Source organism: Chiloscyllium punctatum, chromosome 46 (assembly GCF_047496795.1).
Source record: "Chiloscyllium punctatum isolate Juve2018m chromosome 46, sChiPun1.3, whole genome shotgun sequence".
Classification (NCBI taxonomy): domain Eukaryota; kingdom Metazoa; phylum Chordata; class Chondrichthyes; order Orectolobiformes; family Hemiscylliidae; genus Chiloscyllium; species Chiloscyllium punctatum.
Window position 1 is genome coordinate 17129064 of NC_092784.1, and position 13720 is coordinate 17142783.

General features: G+C 45.4%; 7 non-coding genes across 7 annotated transcripts; all 7 read left to right on the forward strand.

The window, feature by feature from the left end:
* Positions 1-1127: 1127 nt before the first annotated feature.
* trnal-uaa (transfer RNA leucine (anticodon UAA)) lies at positions 1128-1209 on the forward strand. The gene has a single exon. It is a non-coding gene; the product is annotated as a tRNA-Leu (tRNA).
* Positions 1210-3125: 1916 nt separating this feature from the next.
* trnal-uaa (transfer RNA leucine (anticodon UAA)) lies at positions 3126-3207 on the forward strand. The gene has a single exon. It is a non-coding gene; the product is annotated as a tRNA-Leu (tRNA).
* Positions 3208-5123: 1916 nt separating this feature from the next.
* Positions 5124-5205, forward strand: trnal-uag (transfer RNA leucine (anticodon UAG)). The gene has a single exon. It is a non-coding gene; the product is annotated as a tRNA-Leu (tRNA).
* A 1916-nt stretch (positions 5206-7121) lies between these two features.
* trnal-uag (transfer RNA leucine (anticodon UAG)) lies at positions 7122-7203 on the forward strand. Its single transcript has one exon. It is a non-coding gene; the product is annotated as a tRNA-Leu (tRNA).
* Positions 7204-9119: 1916 nt separating this feature from the next.
* Positions 9120-9201, forward strand: trnal-uag (transfer RNA leucine (anticodon UAG)). Its single transcript has one exon. It is a non-coding gene; the product is annotated as a tRNA-Leu (tRNA).
* Positions 9202-11117: 1916 nt separating this feature from the next.
* Positions 11118-11199, forward strand: trnal-uag (transfer RNA leucine (anticodon UAG)). Its single transcript has one exon. It is a non-coding gene; the product is annotated as a tRNA-Leu (tRNA).
* A 1916-nt stretch (positions 11200-13115) lies between these two features.
* On the forward strand, positions 13116-13197 carry trnal-uaa (transfer RNA leucine (anticodon UAA)). The gene has a single exon. It is a non-coding gene; the product is annotated as a tRNA-Leu (tRNA).
* The last annotated feature ends 523 nt before the right edge of the window (positions 13198-13720 follow it).

The window sequence follows — 13720 nt, forward strand, 5'->3', positions numbered from 1 at the left end:
AGAGTATGGTCAGTCGGAGCAAAAGTAAGGAAATCGTTCGTTTCTGCAGTGGTTCACAATGCTACCTTTCCCGTGAGCAGTCGAAATGATTGTGCCACAGACTGCTTTTCATTTGGTTTTCTTTAAATCACTGACGAGCAGGAAAATGTAAACGGGGAGGGCGAGTGGGGAAGGGAGGCAGTTGCAGCTCTGGTGAAATTCCTTTTTTGTGATTCACTCAGCAACCAGAGACGTGAAGGTGACTCAAGCGTGAGAGCTCTTCACATCGTGAACAAAAAGCAATCAAGGGCAGTTAGCACCTCTTCCGGAGTGGGGGTGGGGTGAGGTAATTACCTTTTGACTTCTGTTACTATGTTCAGAAACTGCCTTTTAGATTGAGGTGAAGAGAAACTGCATTTCTAAAACGCACCATGGAATTTAGCAAAATTTATTGAGTCGCTTATCTTCGATTCCCACACAGGTTTCCAACTCAGTTGGTATCCATGTGTGAAGATCTCTGCAGCGAATTGCACGGTGAAGGCAAAAAGGCAAGAAAAGTGGCATCTCGAACTGGCTCCGAGGTCAGAGCATCCTTACAATGTGATCTGTCGTTCTCGGATTGTAGTGCTAAATCCGGTTTTAGTGTGGAGAACATTCTTTGGGACTCGTATTCTGCAAAACAGGCACAGTGACTGAAACTATGCTGCGCGGTATGATGTGGAACACGGCCTACTCAGCTTTGTGCATCTTCCCTGTAGACCGGTGTGCTTCATATTCCGTGTAAACGTGAAAGTTGTCCTGTTTTGAGCAATGGGTGAAATCATTTAGCAATGCAAGAATCGAAATTGCAGTAATGTCAAATAGCTCATGATAATTTGACCAAATGATAACCGATCATATATTCTGACGCTCTCACAGATACATTTGTAGCTGAAAAGAGTCTGAGAAAATAGACTCAGCTTACCAATGATTTTTGTCTGGATTGACGGGCTATCATTATCTGCTGCGAAATTGATATTGTAGACGGGCACATCCCAGCAGCTGTGCGAGTCGGAGAGGGATCATGGAACCCTTTTCACGTGACTTTGCACCTGTTGTCATGCAGGAGCAGAATTGGAGTTGCAAGAAAAGGTGCTCTGCCGCCGGCTGGTAGTGTGGCCGAGCGGTCTAAGGCGCTGGATTTAAGGTCCAGTCTCGACAGAGGCGTGGGTTCGAATCCCACCGCTGCCATTTCTGCTGATCAACTCCAACCACGCCGCTTCATGCAGAGTTGTTTCGACCCCTGCTGCAGTTCGGTTTTAAACAGAAGCCAAATAGGTTTGCTTCCCGGGCAATGAACAGTGGTGTGGGAAAGTGCCGATTTTTCCAACGTGTCTGTGCTGTCATGATCGTGTTCGCCTCTCGCGCGGAAAAATCGCAAGCAGCTCTACTCTTGCTTTATGTTCCAGACAAGTTGTCTTTTTACTGGAACCGAATGGAGACTGTTATTTCATCGCTGTTGTGAAACAAAGTCCTACGGTGACTCGACTCGTGGTTATTTGGTTTTCTGGCCAATGAGAAAATCCTTCCAATGAATTTCGACGTCATATGGTATTGAATTTCTCCCACTTCCTTCATTTCCGTCCTGGGTACATCGGAAGGGAAAGGTAATCTAATCGAGACTGTGATTGGTGAAATTCATTTTTTATGACCCATTCTTATAATATTCTTTCTTTCTCTCTTTTCGGCATTGTCTGGGAAGTGGTGGTGCACTCAGGCTCCAGTATGTTTGAAAGAGTAGTTTGGAATTGCCCTGTTGTTAATTGTGAGATTACTTTATGGCTCATGCCCCCGGACTGTCTCACATTTAGCATTCATGCTCGCTGTGTCTGAGAATGCATTTGGTTTGCCAGTTTTGTTTGTGTTCCGTGTTAAATGCTTTCTGTTGTGCGATTCTCTCAATACATTACGAATTAACAGGGTTTGAGAGGTAACTTCCAGCGGCAAGAATCCTCAACTGAGAATCTGGGAAAATTTCCCAGAGTATGGTCAGTCGGAGCAAAAGTAAGGAAATCGTTCGTTTCTGCAGTGGTTCACAATGCTACCTTTCCCGTGAGCAGTCGAAATGATAGTGCCACAGACTGCTTTTCATTTGGTTTTCTTTAAGTCACTGACGAGCAGGAAAATGTAAACGGGGAGGGCGAGTGGGGAAGGGAGGCAGTTGCAGCTCTGGTGAAATTCCTTTTTTGTGATTCACTCAGCAACCAGAGACGTGAAGGTGACTCAAGCGTGAGAGCTCTTCACATCGTGAACAAAAAGCAATCAAGGGCAGTTAGCACCTCTTCCGGAGTGGGGGTGGGGTGAGGTAATTACCTTTTGACTTCTGTTACTATGTTCAGAAACTGCCTTTTAGATTGAGGTGAAGAGAAACTGCATTTCTAAAACGCACCATGGAATTTAGCAAAATTTATTGAGTCGCTTATCTTCGATTCCCACACAGGTTTCCAACTCAGTTGGTATCCATGTGTGAAGATCTCTGCAGCGAATTGCACGGTGAAGGCAAAAAGGCAAGAAAAGTGGCATCTCGAACTGGCTCCGAGGTCAGAGCATCCTTACAATGTGATCTGTCGTTCTCGGATTGTAGTGCTAAATCCGGTTTTAGTGTGGAGAACATTCTTTGGGACTCGTATTCTGCAAAACAGGCACAGTGACTGAAACTATGCTGCGCGGTATGATGTGGAACACGGCCTACTCAGCTTTGTGCATCTTCCCTGTAGACCGGTGTGCTTCATATTCCGTGTAAACGTGAAAGTTGTCCTGTTTTGAGCAATGGGTGAAATCATTTAGCAATGCAAGAATCGAAATTGCAGTAATGTCAAATAGCTCATGATAATTTGACCAAATGATAACCGATCATATATTCTGACGCTCTCACAGATACATTTGTAGCTGAAAAGAGTCTGAGAAAATAGACTCAGCTTACCAATGATTTTTGTCTGGATTGACGGGCTATCATTATCTGCTGCGAAATTGATATTGTAGACGGGCACATCCCAGCAGCTGTGCGAGTCGGAGAGGGATCATGGAACCCTTTTCACGTGACTTTGCACCTGTTGTCATGCAGGAGCAGAATTGGAGTTGCAAGAAAAGGTGCTCTGCCGCCGGCTGGTAGTGTGGCCGAGCGGTCTAAGGCGCTGGATTTAAGGTCCAGTCTCGACAGAGGCGTGGGTTCGAATCCCACCGCTGCCATTTCTGCTGATCAACTCCAACCACGCCGCTTCATGCAGAGTTGTTTCGACCCCTGCTGCAGTTCGGTTTTAAACAGAAGCCAAATAGGTTTGCTTCCCGGGCAATGAACAGTGGTGTGGGAAAGTGCCGATTTTTCCAACGTGTCTGTGCTGTCATGATCGTGTTCGCCTCTCGCGCGGAAAAATCGCAAGCAGCTCTACTCTTGCTTTATGTTCCAGACAAGTTGTCTTTTTACTGGAACCGAATGGAGACTGTTATTTCATCGCTGTTGTGAAACAAAGTCCTACGGTGACTCGACTCGTGGTTATTTGGTTTTCTGGCCAATGAGAAAATCCTTCCAATGAATTTCGACGTCATATGGTATTGAATTTCTCCCACTTCCTTCATTTCCGTCCTGGGTACATCGGAAGGGAAAGGTAATCTAATCGAGACTGTGATTGGTGAAATTCATTTTTTATGACCCATTCTTATAATATTCTTTCTTTCTCTCTTTTCGGCATTGTCTGGGAAGTGGTGGTGCACTCAGGCTCCAGTATGTTTGAAAGAGTAGTTTGGAATTGCCCTGTTGTTAATTGTGAGATTACTTTATGGCTCATGCCCCCGGACTGTCTCACATTTAGCATTCATGCTCGCTGTGTCTGAGAATGCATTTGGTTTGCCAGTTTTGTTTGTGTTCCGTGTTAAATGCTTTCTGTTGTGCGATTCTCTCAATACATTACGAATTAACAGGGTTTGAGAGGTAACTTCCAGCGGCAAGAATCCTCAACTGAGAATCTGGGAAAATTTCCCAGAGTATGGTCAGTCGGAGCAAAAGTAAGGAAATCGTTCGTTTCTGCAGTGGTTCACAATGCTACCTTTCCCGTGAGCAGTCGAAATGATTGTGCCACAGACTGCTTTTCATTTGGTTTTCTTTAAGTCACTGACGAGCAGGAAAATGTAAACGGGGAGGGCGAGTGGGGAAGGGAGGCAGTTGCAGCTCTGGTGAAATTCCTTTTTTGTGATTCACTCAGCAACCAGAGACGTGAAGGTGACTCAAGCGTGAGAGCTCTTCACATCGTGAACAAAAAGCAATCAAGGGCAGTTAGCACCTCTTCCGGAGTGGGGGTGGGGTGAGGTAATTACCTTTTGACTTCTGTTACTATGTTCAGAAACTGCCTTTTAGATTGAGGTGAAGAGAAACTGCATTTCTAAAACGCACCATGGAATTTAGCAAAATTTATTGAGTCGCTTATCTTCGATTCCCACACAGGTTTCCAACTCAGTTGGTATCCATGTGTGAAGATCTCTGCAGCGAATTGCACGGTGAAGGCAAAAAGGCAAGAAAAGTGGCATCTCGAACTGGCTCCGAGGTCAGAGCATCCTTACAATGTGATCTGTCGTTCTCGGATTGTAGTGCTACCTCCGGTTTTAGGGTGGAGAACATTCTTTGGGACTCGTATTCTGCAAAACAGGCACAGTGACTGAAACTATGCTGCGCGGTATGATGTGGAACACGGCCTACTCAGCTTTGTGCATCTTCCCTGTAGACCGGTGTGCTTCATATTCCGTGTAAACGTGAAAGTTGTCCTGTTTTGAGCAATGGGTGAAATCATTTAGCAATGCAAGAATCGAAATTGCAGTAATGTCAAATAGCTCATGATAATTTGACCAAATGATAACCGATCATATATTCTGACGCTCTCACAGATACATTTGTAGCTGAAAAGAGTCTGAGAAAATAGACTCAGCTTACCAATGATTTTTGTCTGGATTGACGGGCTATCATTATCTGCTGCGAAATTGATATTGTAGACGGGCACATCCCAGCAGCTGTGCGAGTCGGAGAGGGATCATGGAACCCTTTTCACGTGACTTTGCACCTGTTGTCATGCAGGAGCAGAATTGGAGTTGCAAGAAAAGGTGCTCTGCCGCCGGCTGGTAGTGTGGCCGAGCGGTCTAAGGCGCTGGATTTAGGCTCCAGTCTCGACAGAGGCGTGGGTTCGAATCCCACCGCTGCCATTTCTGCTGATCAACTCCAACCACGCCGCTTCATGCAGAGTTGTTTCGACCCCTGCTGCAGTTCGGTTTTAAACAGAAGCCAAATAGGTTTGCTTCCCGGGCAATGAACAGTGGTGTGGGAAAGTGCCGATTTTTCCAACGTGTCTGTGCTGTCATGATCGTGTTCGCCTCTCGCGCGGAAAAATCGCAAGCAGCTCTACTCTTGCTTTATGTTCCAGACAAGTTGTCTTTTTACTGGAACCGAATGGAGACTGTTATTTCATCGCTGTTGTGAAACAAAGTCCTACGGTGACTCGACTCGTGGTTATTTGGTTTTCTGGCCAATGAGAAAATCCTTCCAATGAATTTCGACGTCATATGGTATTGAATTTCTCCCACTTCCTTCATTTCCGTCCTGGGTACATCGGAAGGGAAAGGTAATCTAATCGAGACTGTGATTGGTGAAATTCATTTTTTATGACCCATTCTTATAATATTCTTTCTTTCTCTCTTTTCGGCATTGTCTGGGAAGTGGTGGTGCACTCAGGCTCCAGTATGTTTGAAAGAGTAGTTTGGAATTGCCCTGTTGTTAATTGTGAGATTACTTTATGGCTCATGCCCCCGGACTGTCTCACATTTAGCATTCATGCTCGCTGTGTCTGAGAATGCATTTGGTTTGCCAGTTTTGTTTGTGTTCCGTGTTAAATGCTTTCTGTTGTGCGATTCTCTCAATACATTACGAATTAACAGGGTTTGAGAGGTAACTTCCAGCGGCAAGAATCCTCAACTGAGAATCTGGGAAAATTTCCCAGAGTATGGTCAGTCGGAGCAAAAGTAAGGAAATCGTTCGTTTCTGCAGTGGTTCACAATGCTACCTTTCCCGTGAGCAGTCGAAATGATTGTGCCACAGACTGCTTTTCATTTGGTTTTCTTTAAGTCACTGACGAGCAGGAAAATGTAAACGGGGAGGGCGAGTGGGGAAGGGAGGCAGTTGCAGCTCTGGTGAAATTCCTTTTTTGTGATTCACTCAGCAACCAGAGACGTGAAGGTGACTCAAGCGTGAGAGCTCTTCACATCGTGAACAAAAAGCAATCAAGGGCAGTTAGCACCTCTTCCGGAGTGGGGGTGGGGTGAGGTAATTACCTTTTGACTTCTGTTACTATGTTCAGAAACTGCCTTTTAGATTGAGGTGAAGAGAAACTGCATTTCTAAAACGCACCATGGAATTTAGCAAAATTTATTGAGTCGCTTATCTTCGATTCCCACACAGGTTTCCAACTCAGTTGGTATCCATGTGTGAAGATCTCTGCAGCGAATTGCACGGTGAAGGCAAAAAGGCAAGAAAAGTGGCATCTCGAACTGGCTCCGAGGTCAGAGCATCCTTACAATGTGATCTGTCGTTCTCGGATTGTAGTGCTACCTCCGGTTTTAGGGTGGAGAACATTCTTTGGGACTCGTATTCTGCAAAACAGGCACAGTGACTGAAACTATGCTGCGCGGTATGATGTGGAACACGGCCTACTCAGCTTTGTGCATCTTCCCTGTAGACCGGTGTGCTTCATATTCCGTGTAAACGTGAAAGTTGTCCTGTTTTGAGCAATGGGTGAAATCATTTAGCAATGCAAGAATCGAAATTGCAGTAATGTCAAATAGCTCATGATAATTTGACCAAATGATAACCGATCATATATTCTGACGCTCTCACAGATACATTTGTAGCTGAAAAGAGTCTGAGAAAATAGACTCAGCTTACCAATGATTTTTGTCTGGATTGACGGGCTATCATTATCTGCTGCGAAATTGATATTGTAGACGGGCACATCCCAGCAGCTGTGCGAGTCGGAGAGGGATCATGGAACCCTTTTCACGTGACTTTGCACCTGTTATCATGCAGGAGCAGAATTGGAGTTGCAAGAAAAGGTGTTCCGCCGCCGGCTGGTAGTGTGGCCGAGCGGTCTAAGGCGCTGGATTTAGGCTCCAGTCTCGACAGAGGCGTGGGTTCGAATCCCACCGCTGCCATTTCTGCTGATCAACTCCAACCACGCCGCTTCATGCAGAGTTGTTTCGACCCCTGCTGCAGTTCGGTTTTAAACAGAAGCCAAATAGGTTTGCTTCCCGGGCAATGAACAGTGGTGTGGGAAAGTGCCGATTTTTCCAACGTGTCTGTGCTGTCATGATCGTGTTCGCCTCTCGCGCGGAAAAATCGCAAGCAGCTCTACTCTTGCTTTATGTTCCAGACAAGTTGTCTTTTTACTGGAACCGAATGGAGACTGTTATTTCATCGCTGTTGTGAAACAAAGTCCTACGGTGACTCGACTCGTGGTTATTTGGTTTTCTGGCCAATGAGAAAATCCTTCCAATGAATTTCGACGTCATATGGTATTGAATTTCTCCCACTTCCTTCATTTCCGTCCTGGGTACATCGGAAGGGAAAGGTAATCTAATCGAGACTGTGATTGGTGAAATTCATTTTTTATGACCCATTCTTATAATATTCTTTCTTTCTCTCTTTTCGGCATTGTCTGGGAAGTGGTGGTGCACTCAGGCTCCAGTATGTTTGAAAGAGTAGTTTGGAATTGCCCTGTTGTTAATTGTGAGATTACTTTATGGCTCATGCCCCCGGACTGTCTCACATTTAGCATTCATGCTCGCTGTGTCTGAGAATGCATTTGGTTTGCCAGTTTTGTTTGTGTTCCGTGTTAAATGCTTTCTGTTGTGCGATTCTCTCAATACATTACGAATTAACAGGGTTTGAGAGGTAACTTCCAGCGGCAAGAATCCTCAACTGAGAATCTGGGAAAATTTCCCAGAGTATGGTCAGTCGGAGCAAAAGTAAGGAAATCGTTCGTTTCTGCAGTGGTTCACAATGCTACCTTTCCCGTGAGCAGTCGAAATGATTGTGCCACAGACTGCTTTTCATTTGGTTTTCTTTAAGTCACTGACGAGCAGGAAAATGTAAACGGGGAGGGCGAGTGGGGAAGGGAGGCAGTTGCAGCTCTGGTGAAATTCCTTTTTTGTGATTCACTCAGCAACCAGAGACGTGAAGGTGACTCAAGCGTGAGAGCTCTTCACATCGTGAACAAAAAGCAATCAAGGGCAGTTAGCACCTCTTCCGGAGTGGGGGTGGGGTGAGGTAATTACCTTTTGACTTCTGTTACTATGTTCAGAAACTGCCTTTTAGATTGAGGTGAAGAGAAACTGCATTTCTAAAACGCACCATGGAATTTAGCAAAATTTATTGAGTCGCTTATCTTCGATTCCCACACAGGTTTCCAACTCAGTTGGTATCCATGTGTGAAGATCTCTGCAGCGAATTGCACGGTGAAGGCAAAAAGGCAAGAAAAGTGGCATCTCGAACTGGCTCCGAGGTCAGAGCATCCTTACAATGTGATCTGTCGTTCTCGGATTGTAGTGCTACCTCCGGTTTTAGGGTGGAGAACATTCTTTGGGACTCGTATTCTGCAAAACAGGCACAGTGACTGAAACTATGCTGCGCGGTATGATGTGGAACACGGCCTACTCAGCTTTGTGCATCTTCCCTGTAGACCGGTGTGCTTCATATTCCGTGTAAACGTGAAAGTTGTCCTGTTTTGAGCAATGGGTGAAATCATTTAGCAATGCAAGAATCGAAATTGCAGTAATGTCAAATAGCTCATGATAATTTGACCAAATGATAACCGATCATATATTCTGACGCTCTCACAGATACATTTGTAGCTGAAAAGAGTCTGAGAAAATAGACTCAGCTTACCAATGATTTTTGTCTGGATTGACGGGCTATCATTATCTGCTGCGAAATTGATATTGTAGACGGGCACATCCCAGCAGCTGTGCGAGTCGGAGAGGGATCATGGAACCCTTTTCACGTGACTTTGCACCTGTTATCATGCAGGAGCAGAATTGGAGTTGCAAGAAAAGGTGTTCCGCCGCCGGCTGGTAGTGTGGCCGAGCGGTCTAAGGCGCTGGATTTAGGCTCCAGTCTCGACAGAGGCGTGGGTTCGAATCCCACCGCTGCCATTTCTGCTGATCAACTCCAACCACGCCGCTTCATGCAGAGTTGTTTCGACCCCTGCTGCAGTTCGGTTTTAAACAGAAGCCAAATAGGTTTGCTTCCCGGGCAATGAACAGTGGTGTGGGAAAGTGCCGATTTTTCCAACGTGTCTGTGCTGTCATGATCGTGTTCGCCTCTCGCGCGGAAAAATCGCAAGCAGCTCTACTCTTGCTTTATGTTCCAGACAAGTTGTCTTTTTACTGGAACCGAATGGAGACTGTTATTTCATCGCTGTTGTGAAACAAAGTCCTACGGTGACTCGACTCGTGGTTATTTGGTTTTCTGGCCAATGAGAAAATCCTTCCAATGAATTTCGACGTCATATGGTATTGAATTTCTCCCACTTCCTTCATTTCCGTCCTGGGTACATCGGAAGGGAAAGGTAATCTAATCGAGACTGTGATTGGTGAAATTCATTTTTTATGACCCATTCTTATAATATTCTTTCTTTCTCTCTTTTCGGCATTGTCTGGGAAGTGGTGGTGCACTCAGGCTCCAGTATGTTTGAAAGAGTAGTTTGGAATTGCCCTGTTGTTAATTGTGAGATTACTTTATGGCTCATGCCCCCGGACTGTCTCACATTTAGCATTCATGCTCGCTGTGTCTGAGAATGCATTTGGTTTGCCAGTTTTGTTTGTGTTCCGTGTTAAATGCTTTCTGTTGTGCGATTCTCTCAATACATTACGAATTAACAGGGTTTGAGAGGTAACTTCCAGCGGCAAGAATCCTCAACTGAGAATCTGGGAAAATTTCCCAGAGTATGGTCAGTCGGAGCAAAAGTAAGGAAATCGTTCGTTTCTGCAGTGGTTCACAATGCTACCTTTCCCGTGAGCAGTCGAAATGATTGTGCCACAGACTGCTTTTCATTTGGTTTTCTTTAAGTCACTGACGAGCAGGAAAATGTAAACGGGGAGGGCGAGTGGGGAAGGGAGGCAGTTGCAGCTCTGGTGAAATTCCTTTTTTGTGATTCACTCAGCAACCAGAGACGTGAAGGTGACTCAAGCGTGAGAGCTCTTCACATCGTGAACAAAAAGCAATCAAGGGCAGTTAGCACCTCTTCCGGAGTGGGGGTGGGGTGAGGTAATTACCTTTTGACTTCTGTTACTATGTTCAGAAACTGCCTTTTAGATTGAGGTGAAGAGAAACTGCATTTCTAAAACGCACCATGGAATTTAGCAAAATTTATTGAGTCGCTTATCTTCGATTCCCACACAGGTTTCCAACTCAGTTGGTATCCATGTGTGAAGATCTCTGCAGCGAATTGCACGGTGAAGGCAAAAAGGCAAGAAAAGTGGCATCTCGAACTGGCTCCGAGGTCAGAGCATCCTTACAATGTGATCTGTCGTTCTCGGATTGTAGTGCTACCTCCGGTTTTAGGGTGGAGAACATTCTTTGGGACTCGTATTCTGCAAAACAGGCACAGTGACTGAAACTATGCTGCGCGGTATGATGTGGAACACGGCCTACTCAGCTTTGTGCATCTTCCCTGTAGACCGGTGTGCTTCATATTCCGTGTAAACGTGAAAGTTGTCCTGTTTTGAGCAATGGGTGAAATCATTTAGCAATGCAAGAATCGAAATTGCAGTAATGTCAAATAGCTCATGATAATTTGACCAAATGATAACCGATCATATATTCTGACGCTCTCACAGATACATTTGTAGCTGAAAAGAGTCTGAGAAAATAGACTCAGCTTACCAATGATTTTTGTCTGGATTGACGGGCTATCATTATCTGCTGCGAAATTGATATTGTAGACGGGCACATCCCAGCAGCTGTGCGAGTCGGAGAGGGATCATGGAACCCTTTTCACGTGACTTTGCACCTGTTATCATGCAGGAGCAGAATTGGAGTTGCAAGAAAAGGTGTTCCGCCGCCGGCTGGTAGTGTGGCCGAGCGGTCTAAGGCGCTGGATTTAGGCTCCAGTCTCGACAGAGGCGTGGGTTCGAATCCCACCGCTGCCATTTCTGCTGATCAACTCCAACCACGCCGCTTCATGCAGAGTTGTTTCGACCCCTGCTGCAGTTCGGTTTTAAACAGAAGCCAAATAGGTTTGCTTCCCGGGCAATGAACAGTGGTGTGGGAAAGTGCCGATTTTTCCAACGTGTCTGTGCTGTCATGATCGTGTTCGCCTCTCGCGCGGAAAAATCGCAAGCAGCTCTACTCTTGCTTTATGTTCCAGACAAGTTGTCTTTTTACTGGAACCGAATGGAGACTGTTATTTCATCGCTGTTGTGAAACAAAGTCCTACGGTGACTCGACTCGTGGTTATTTGGTTTTCTGGCCAATGAGAAAATCCTTCCAATGAATTTCGACGTCATATGGTATTGAATTTCTCCCACTTCCTTCATTTCCGTCCTGGGTACATCGGAAGGGAAAGGTAATCTAATCGAGACTGTGATTGGTGAAATTCATTTTTTATGACCCATTCTTATAATATTCTTTCTTTCTCTCTTTTCGGCATTGTCTGGGAAGTGGTGGTGCACTCAGGCTCCAGTATGTTTGAAAGAGTAGTTTGGAATTGCCCTGTTGTTAATTGTGAGATTACTTTATGGCTCATGCCCCCGGACTGTCTCACATTTAGCATTCATGCTCGCTGTGTCTGAGAATGCATTTGGTTTGCCAGTTTTGTTTGTGTTCCGTGTTAAATGCTTTCTGTTGTGCGATTCTCTCAATACATTACGAATTAACAGGGTTTGAGAGGTAACTTCCAGCGGCAAGAATCCTCAACTGAGAATCTGGGAAAATTTCCCAGAGTATGGTCAGTCGGAGCAAAAGTAAGGAAATCGTTCGTTTCTGCAGTGGTTCACAATGCTACCTTTCCCGTGAGCAGTCGAAATGATTGTGCCACAGACTGCTTTTCATTTGGTTTTCTTTAAGTCACTGACGAGCAGGAAAATGTAAACGGGGAGGGCGAGTGGGGAAGGGAGGCAGTTGCAGCTCTGGTGAAATTCCTTTTTTGTGATTCACTCAGCAACCAGAGACGTGAAGGTGACTCAAGCGTGAGAGCTCTTCACATCGTGAACAAAAAGCAATCAAGGGCAGTTAGCACCTCTTCCGGAGTGGGGGTGGGGTGAGGTAATTACCTTTTGACTTCTGTTACTATGTTCAGAAACTGCCTTTTAGATTGAGGTGAAGAGAAACTGCATTTCTAAAACGCACCATGGAATTTAGCAAAATTTATTGAGTCGCTTATCTTCGATTCCCACACAGGTTTCCAACTCAGTTGGTATCCATGTGTGAAGATCTCTGCAGCGAATTGCACGGTGAAGGCAAAAAGGCAAGAAAAGTGGCATCTCGAACTGGCTCCGAGGTCAGAGCATCCTTACAATGTGATCTGTCGTTCTCGGATTGTAGTGCTACCTCCGGTTTTAGGGTGGAGAACATTCTTTGGGACTCGTATTCTGCAAAACAGGCACAGTGACTGAAACTATGCTGCGCGGTATGATGTGGAACACGGCCTACTCAGCTTTGTGCATCTTCCCTGTAGACCGGTGTGCTTCATATTCCGTGTAAACGTGAAAGTTGTCCTGTTTTGAGCAATGGGTGAAATCATTTAGCAATGCAAGAATCGAAATTGCAGTAATGTCAAATAGCTCATGATAATTTGACCAAATGATAACCGATCATATATTCTGACGCTCTCACAGATACATTTGTAGCTGAAAAGAGTCTGAGAAAATAGACTCAGCTTACCAATGATTTTTGTCTGGATTGACGGGCTATCATTATCTGCTGCGAAATTGATATTGTAGACGGGCACATCCCAGCAGCTGTGCGAGTCGGAGAGGGATCATGGAACCCTTTTCACGTGACTTTGCACCTGTTGTCATGCAGGAGCAGAATTGGAGTTGCAAGAAAAGGTGCTCTGCCGCCGGCTGGTAGTGTGGCCGAGCGGTCTAAGGCGCTGGATTTAAGCTCCAGTCTCGACAGAGGCGTGGGTTCGAATCCCACCGCTGCCATTTCTGCTGATCAACTCCAACCACGCCGCTTCATGCAGAGTTGTTTCGACCCCTGCTGCAGTTCGGTTTTAAACAGAAGCCAAATAGGTTTGCTTCCCGGGCAATGAACAGTGGTGTGGGAAAGTGCCGATTTTTCCAACGTGTCTGTGCTGTCATGATCGTGTTCGCCTCTCGCGCGGAAAAATCGCAAGCAGCTCTACTCTTGCTTTATGTTCCAGACAAGTTGTCTTTTTACTGGAACCGAATGGAGACTGTTATTTCATCGCTGTTGTGAAACAAAGTCCTACGGTGACTCGACTCGTGGTTATTTGGTTTTCTGGCCAATGAGAAAATCCTTCCAATGAATTTCGACGTCATATGGTATTGAATTTCTCCCACTTCCTTCATTTCCGTCCTGGGTACATCGGAAGGGAAAGGTAATCTAATCGAGACTGTGATTGGTGAAATTCATTTTTTATGACCCATTCTTATAATATTCTTTCTTTCTCTCTTTTCGGCATTGTCTGGGAAGTGGTGGTGCACT